We start from the raw sequence: 9171 nt of genomic DNA, 5'->3' as shown, positions 1-9171 counted from the left end.
TTAGCTTTGTAATTAAAAGAAAACATTAAAAACACCCACAAACACAAAATATTTGGGAATTTTGTGAAATATTTCTGTTTTATCCAAATTGATTAAAATATTATTTGACTCATTCATATTTCATTTTTGGTGACCATTGCTCAATCCTCATATACATATATATGAGGAAAGAAAAAAGAAAGTAGAGAAAAAAGCAAGGCAGGAAAAGAAAAGAAGGAAGAAAAAAGATGGCAACTAATCACATAATTCCAGGGTCTTAAAACAAACTGTCGTGCAACTTCATGGCTCTCAATTTGTGTATCCTGTGAAATAAGAGAAACCTGAGAATGAGTAGCTGAAAACAAGTCTGAATGCAGTGAAAGCTGATGAGATTGGTGTCAGGATAACTTAAGTTAAAATTTCCTTCTGATCTTAGTTTTTCCAACTGAGATGTGGTTGAATGATCTCCTCAATGGAATACTTGCTGCAATTTAAAGAGAAAATGAATGATGACATCATAACTTTTCAGCTCTTAACCAAGTCGCCTCTATGATTTTCTCCTCTTGTCACTGTATCTCTAGAAGGGGCTTTATGCGTCATCACAAAACACTTCACGGAAGAAATGGGTGTTAAATTGTAGAATACAGATATTCCTTTTCTGAATGGTTTTGTGAAGGTACAATATCCATTTTCACCCATAAATTCAAACTTTGAAGAGAATATAATCGATGTTTTACCCTCTGTATATGGTTCCTGCTCAACATCTTGAATTGGTATTTACATGCTTCTCACTAGATAGCACTGTTTAAGTACTTCTACAGACACTATTAATACTTCATATTTTGGTTAATTGTGCATCTATTCTTCTGCATAGAAATGCACTGTATTTCTTGTGAATTTGTCCTCACTCATCCATGTTCCTCTACTTGGGAAAGGAGAGATTGAGTAGTAGTCATCTTTTTACCTTTTATACTGTTACTATGTTTAGCACAGAGTAAGAGCTCTGCAAATTAGTAATTAATTGGATAACAATTATAATAATGAGACAGTTCATGACTTCTTTATCTAGGGGAAAGATTTTTTCCTCATGGCTCAAAATTGGAAAATGGAGTAGCAGAGCCAAATGGCTATTGGGGGTAACCTATATTTTCCCCACATTAAGCAGTGGTCTTTATACTGCTGACAATGACATGAGAAAAGGTCAGGAAATAAATCTAATCACTGATAACCCTCAGTTTTTCAAAATGATATTCTTTTTTTTTTTTTTTATTAATTAAAAAAAGAATTAACAAAACACTTAGAAATCATTCCAATCTACATGTACAATCAGTAATTCTTAATAACATCACATAGTTGCATATTCATCATTTCTTAGTACATTTGCATCGATTTAGAAAAAGAAATAAAAAGACAACAGAATAAGAATTAAAACAATAATAGAAAGAAAAAAAAACAAAAAAAACAAAAACAAAAAACCTATACCTCACATGCAGCTTCATTCAGTGTTTTAACATAATTGCATTACAATTGGGTAGTATTGTGCTGTCCATTTCTGAGTTTTTATATCCAGTCCCGTTGTACAGTCTGTATCCCTTCATCTCCAATTATCCCTTCTCTTTTTTTTTTTTAATTAACGGAAAAAAAGAAATTAACCCAACATTTAGAGATCATACCATTCTACACATGCAATCATTAATTCTTAACATCATCACATAGATGCATGATCATCATTTCTTAGTACATTTGCATTGGTTTAGAAGAACTAGCAACATAACCGAAAAAGATATAGAATGTTAATATAGAGAAAAAAATAAAAGTAATAATAGTAAAATCAAAACAAAACAAAACAAAACAAAAACCTATAGCTCAGATGCAGCTTCATTCAGTGTTTTAACATGATTACTTTACAATTAGGTATTATTGTGCTGTCCATTTTTGAGTTTTTGTATCTAGTCCTGTTGCACAGTCTGTATCCCTTCAGCTTCAATTACCCATTGTCTTACCCTGTTTCTAACTCCTGCTGAACTCTGTTACCAATGACATATTTCAAGTTTATTCTCGAATGACCGTTCACATCAGTGGGACCATACAGTATTTGTCCTTTAGTTTTTGCAAAATGATATTCTATGGAATAGATGATAGCAGAGTATTTTCTCTGCATAAAGCAGGGTACTTTTTTTGCAGTTTTGTTTTTTGTATGCTGTATGGTAGGGTCACATTTCATTATTTTTCCATGTAAGTATTCTGTTATTGCAGCAGCATTTGTTGAATTTGTTTGTTTGCTTGTTTGTTTTGGGGGAGGAAGTGCATGGACTGGGAATTGAACCCTGGTTTCTTGCATGGCAGGTGAGAATTCTACCACTGAACTATGCGTGCACCCCCTTAGATTACCCTAGCACATCCTAGGCTACTATTTTTAAACTGTTTGTTTAACTCAGATATTTGTGAATGCGTACATGACTACAATGGATCACTAGGTACAATATATTTCTCCCTAAAGATCCTGATCAAAGAAAATGAATGAAATTTTCCCAAAATACAAAGTTCCACCTCAAATCACAAGTCAATTAACATGTTGTTTTTCAGTTCCTGGAACAGGGAGATTTAGTTTATGTGCAAAGCACTTTTTGTCTTGAATATTAAAGAGCTTTAAACTCGTAAATAGTGAGTTAAAGAGAATGGCTATGCTTTCAAGTAGTTAGGAAATGAAACCAATGACTTCAAAGCAAGGAAGTAGTATAAGAATGTACAAGTTTTACCAGTCACCAGCTGATGGTTAGCCAACCCCCCTAATCCCATGAATTTCATAACACTCTCTTCAATGCTGATTTAAAAATACATATTTCTGATCTTATTTTATGTTCTCTAAAAGTTGTCTAATATATATTAGAAATATGTTTGAACCATCTAACTTACCTGTTCTCAGGTGATTGTCAAATATATTTCTTAAAATAACATCTTTGTGATAATCCTACCCTTTGTCCCACACATAAACTCTGACTTGTTGTTCCACTTTGTAATAGGCATTTCCCATTTCTGTGACCCTTATGCTATTCTCTTTCCCAAAATTTGAACATGACTTTCATTGATTCAGTAGTATATATTTCAAATTACTCATAAAATGACAGTGTAATCTATGGAATTTTGACATTTCTGCCCTTCTGCAATGTCATTCAACATATTACAGATATTCCTCTCTTTCCATTTTCATCCTATTTATTCTCTTTGGAGAAGTGAGTTTTACATACCCAGCTTAAACATTTTTGCAAGGTTCAACACTGTTCTGGACACATAAGGTATGACTATAATTTGGCTCTATTATAGGAACTTATAATTGTCCCAGCTGCTGGAGTATTGGAGGCACAGCTATCTGCAATGTACTGCTTCAGAGAAGTTAAATTTAGTTGTTGCTGATGTCAAATGATTTATTGCATGGCTAACAAAGGAATTAGTCATAATTTGCTGACAAACTACCGTATCATATAAGTTACTTATCATAGCATTCACATCTTTAGAGTCCTTTGCACCTGATAAATTTATCTTCTTCATTCTCCATTTCAAAAAAGAAAATGTAAAAAAAACACAAAACAGAAAATAAAACAAAAATATGTGTACAATATTTTTTATTTTTTGTCATATTGTCTCCTCACCACCTTCATATTTCAACTTTTAGATATCATTTTGCATTGATAAAAATATTCCTTTGATCTAATATTCCTCTTATCTGAATAAATAAACAAGTAACATTTATGATATGTATGTTAGTGTGTACTTTTATGTCTTGGTTTGTCTGTTATTAACTATAAACCTTCCAAGAACAAAGAGGGTTTCCTAATTTCTGTTTGTGTATTCCTTTGATTCACTCCATGTGGCTTTGCTATTTAACAAACTGTTTTAATGAATTAAAGCTGCCAGAATGCAATATACCAGAAACAGAAAATCTTTTTCAAAGGGAATTTATTAAATTGCAAATTTACAGTTGTGAGTCTATGAAAATGTCCATATTAAGGTATTCAGAGAAAGATACATTAACTCTAAAGAAAAGTGTTGATGATATTCTGGTTTTCTCTTTCAGCTGGGAAGGCCCATGGGATGTCTATAAGCTTTCACTCCTGGCTTCTTGTTTTATAACAATCCCCCAGGGGCATTTTCCTTTTTCCTCTCTAAAGGTCTTTGGCTGTGTGGGCTAGTAAAAACACTTTAAAATATTTTTCCAAAATGGTTCCTTCTTAAAGGGTTCCAGTAAACAACACCACCTTGAAATGGTAGAGAACACATCACCCAAAATACTACCTACTCAGAAGGTATCACCCACAATTGAGTGGGTCATATATCATGGAAACAATGTAAATAATCCTACCCAGCAATATTGAATGAATTTTAATGAATTTGGATTTTCTGGGGTATAAGACAGTTTCAAATCAGCCACAAACCAACTGAGAATTGCAGACCCTGGAGCTGAGCCCCTAAATCCTGATGTCTACTCATTATTTTCACTTGCTTACTTCTAGGCACCATTAAAAGTGAAGAATTGGAAGGTCAAGATCTTTTGGGAGGACCTTAGTCTGCTAAAGGATGTCTTCTGTCTTCCTGGGTGTATGCAGGTGCTCCAACCAGGTACAACTTGAGAATGGTGGGGCAACATCTGATCATGAACCATTCCTCTACAAATTCAAAAGAACAAGATGTTTGTGCAGAAGTGTTTATGGTAGTGACCAAATGGATGCAGCTGTCCTGAGGAAATATTGGGGAGGGAGACTGACGGTAATCTGACTTCATTGACAGCCCCTGTCAGGTCAGCCCTGGGGGAATTTCTGAACTAACAGGGATCATTTGCATATGCCTTAAGGTATGAGGCAATGATGCTTCCCTTCCAAACTCTATGAAAGCTAGTAAGATCAAGACAGAAAATGAGGACCATGAGAATTTGCCTTAGAGTAAAATGTATTTACTACTTCATGAAGTTAAAATTGGTGAGCTAGTCTAAAGATACAAATACTGATGGGCCATTATTCACTTCCACTGTTCCTAAGCAATGCTAGATGTCTACAAAACAGCTGAGGCATAGTTAGTCCTACCCAAATGGAGCAGGATCATGTTGTTTTTACTCTGCGGATATATGGAAAATAGGGTTAAGTAATCTTATATATGTTTTTTCCATTCTACATATATACTCAGTAATTCACAATATCATCACATAGTTACATATTCATCATTATGATCATTTCTTAGAACATTTGCATCAATTCAGAGAAAGGAATAAAGATAACAGAAAAAATTCATATGTTTCATACCTCTTGCCCTTCCTTTTCTTGATCACTAGCATTTCAATCTAAATTTAACATTTGTTCCCCCTATTATTTATTTATTATTATTTTTTTTTTTTTAAAGGAAAGACAGAGAGAAGGAAGGAAGGAAGGAAGAAAGGGAAACATTTTTTAAACATTTTCTTGTTTTATTGTATTCTGTTTCTCCGTTTTTGTTACATGGGCTGGGGCCGGGAATCGAACCGAGGTCCTCCGGCATAGCAGGCAAGCACTTTGCCCGCTGAGCCACCGCGGCCCGCCCTGTTCCCCCTATTATTTATTTTTATTCCATATGTTTTACTCATCTGTTGATAAGGTAGATAAAAGGGGCATCAGACACAAGGTTTTCACAATCACAGTCACATTGTGAAAGCTATATCATTGTACAATCATTTTCAAGAAACATGGCTATTGGAACACAGTTCTACATTTTCAGGCAGTTCCCTTCAGCCTCTCCATTACACCTTGACTAACAAGGTGATATCTATTGAATGCATAAGAATAATCTCCAGAATAGCCTCTCAACTCTGTTTGTAATCTCTCAGCCATTGACACTTTATTTTGTCTCATTTTGCTCTTTCCCTTTTGGTTGAGAAGTTTTTCTCAATTCCTTAATGCTGAGTCCCAGCTCATTCAAGGATTTCTGTTCCATGTTGCTAGGAAGGTCCACACCCCTGGGAGTCATGTTGCACATAGACAGGGGGAGGGCAGTGAGTTTGCTTCTTGTGTTCACTGGAGAGAGGCCACATCTGAGCTACAGAAGAGGTTCTCTTGGGGGTAAATCTTAGGCCTAATTTTAAGTAAGCTTGACCTATTCTTTGTGGGGTTAATTCTCATATGAACATACCCCAAGATTGGGAGCTCAGCCTTTTGCTTTGGTTATCCCCACTGTTTGTGAGAATATCAAGAATTCTCCACTTGGAGAAGTTGAATTTTCCCTCTTTCTCACCATTCCCCCAAGGGGACTTTGCAAATACTTTTCTACTCACTGTTCACATCACTCTGGGATTTAATGGAACATCACTCTGGACAAACCTACAAAATTGTATGCCCTACTCAAGGTTCCATGTACTTATGGTGTTCAATTAAGCTGTCTATATAAGTTATATTACGAACTGCACTAGTCAAAATACAAATTTTGTACCAAATAAACATTTTATTGTTTTAGTCTCACACATAAGGTGAAATTTTAAAATATTAATTATCATCTACTTTCAACACCCAGCAGTAATGACATTCCTTTGTTCTTCCTCATGCAAAAGCATTTTTAAATTTGTACATTTAGTCACTATCATTATACACTCTAGGCATTCCTAGATTATACCATCTCAGTCTTTATCATTTATCTTTCTTTCTGATTTCATTTGTGCCCCCAGCCCTCCTCCTTCTATCATTCTCACGTTCAGCTTCATTCAGTGTTCTAACATAACTGTGTTACAGTTAGGTAATATTGTGCTATCCATTTCTGAGTTTTTACTTAGTTTTTTACTTACACTTTTACTTATATTTTTGCTAGTAATTTTTTGTTTGATATGGAAAGAAATCATTGTCTTAGGTAGTAGAAGAATTTCATAGGTACACCAATTAATAGAAAGTTTTATTGTTAATATTGGAGCCAACAGGGTGAACTGTTTTTGAGGGGAGAAGAAGGGCATCTGCATTTATAAATTTATACCTTAACATTAAAAACTAACAACAGGATATCCAAACTGTAACATGATTCCTTAATCAAGTAGATTGTATATATGCAAGCATGCTTTTTATGTTCTTGTCAGAGAAAAATTAGAATAACTAATTTTAGTCATTTGACAAAAATATTATCAAAATGGTTATTGGTACCTTTGGATAGACATAATCACAAATTCAGTGAGTCTTCCATATAGATGAACTCATATTTATAGAATATGCATTCTACACTCATGAAAATCACCTCCATCCTTCTCCTCTCTCTGTTGTAAGAGCAGTAGATCCACCAAAGGCCCACAAAGCACACATTAAGCATTCATAGATGTGTTTGTGTTCAGAGAGCAGATGGATTTAATAAATCCCAGTTTTCTCAACTTCTCTTCTCATTGGGACCCTAGGAATTGAAATCACCACTCTAAATTTCCCCAGGTCCTTCTGCCTGCTAATAAGGTCATTTTACTTCCATTCCCAATTAGCCCCATATATTACTATCCTCCAACTTTCCTTCAGTAGGGGCTATCTCAACAGGACACAATAATTAAGGCATTTAGTTGATGTATACAACAAACCAGTCACCTGATTTGGGGGAGAGGGACATAAGAAATCATCCTGCTAATTGTTTAAATTAATCTTCCAGTTTTCTGCTAAAATATAGACATAGTTGCAGAAAGTTGTATTTCAGGATAATCTAGAGTCTAAAGTTTGAACTTGATTGTTAAATCATTCATTTTAGAAATAAAAGAATTTAATCAGCAATTGGCAGAAGGATACGTCCAAAAGGGGTAAAAAAGAACAGCATGATTTGGACTGAAAAAATCTGATGAATAATAAAAAAGACAAGGGCCTTTAAGAGAGAAGTTTACAATACTGGGACAAGTAATATGAAGGAGAGCAGATCAAATATCCAAGACAACACATTAATAGAGAAGGCAACCCTGCTGTACATGTCAGATGGAGGGAGGTGCACAAACACAGAAGTGTCACTTTAAAACTAAAGGTCTATGGAATCTATAAGTTTATTGAAGGTTTCCTAAACCCCAATGGAGCAAAATGTTTTGAGATGTGGAATGTTGACTTGGAGCAATGCCTAATTCAAAAATGTCACTGTGATGTTATTGAGAATTCAGACAATAGAGGCACATAAGACTACACTTTGGTATGTCAAATTATTGTGTCACTGGAATCTATCATCTCCACAAACTAGGCCTTTAGTTAAAATTTGGTTTATGCCTAAAATTCATTTTACTCATTTAACATTTCACATTTAAATTTATTAGTTAGGGATTCCCAGTTGTAAATTGCACAATAAAAATGACAACATTTCTGAAATATTTACAATTGACAAAATATTGTCAAGCTCATCATTTAATTCTGCCCTAAAGACAGTTAATCATTTATTCATTTTATTAAAAGCCACTAAGTGACAGCCATGCACAAAGTATTGTTTTAGGTGCCTTGTGATATGTCATTGAACAAATAGACAAATATTCCTGCACTGATGGTGATTACATTCTACCAAGAAAAAGCACAAAAAAACCTAAGAAATGAGAAAATTAGTTAATAATATATTAGAAGTTGATAAGTATTCTACAAAAAACAACCTCCATCAAGCCCAATGAAGAGGTTGAGAGGATGGGCTCTAGGGCAAAGTGGATTGTTACCATACTAAATGAATAATCCTATTGAGCAGCTGGGCTTTGAGATGAAAGAAAGGGAAAGTCAAAGGAACCTCTGGGAAGAGAGAAATGCAGGTGGATGCTATTGCTAGAGGAAAAGCCCTGTGCTGGATCTGCCTTGGATGGTGCAAACTCAGCCTGAAAGAAAAAGTGGTAGGAGCAGAATGGAAAGAGAAGATAATGGAGGCAGATGGAATCACAGAAGGAACTGGGAGCCCCTTTAAAGTATTAAAGTTCATTATGAATATCTTGGCTATGAATATGTTGACTTTAACTTTCAGTTAAATAAGATGTCACAGCAGGATGTGCCCCAGATAAGTAGCATGACTGACTTATGTATTAAAAGAATCCATTCAACTGCTAAGTTGAGAGAAGCTGCAGACATGCAAAAGTTGAGGTAGGAAGACTGCTGGGAAAATAATTAATAATCCAGAGGGAATGGGAGTGGCTTGTACCAGGGCTAAAGCAGCAGGGTAGTTAGGACTGGTTAAACACTGGTTATATGTGGAAGGTAGAGCCAGAAA

Source organism: Tamandua tetradactyla, chromosome 9 (assembly GCF_023851605.1).
Source record: "Tamandua tetradactyla isolate mTamTet1 chromosome 9, mTamTet1.pri, whole genome shotgun sequence".
Taxonomy (NCBI): Eukaryota; Metazoa; Chordata; class Mammalia; order Pilosa; family Myrmecophagidae; genus Tamandua; species Tamandua tetradactyla.
The sequence above is the reverse complement of the archived record's forward strand: the minus strand, read 5'-3'. Positions refer to the sequence as shown.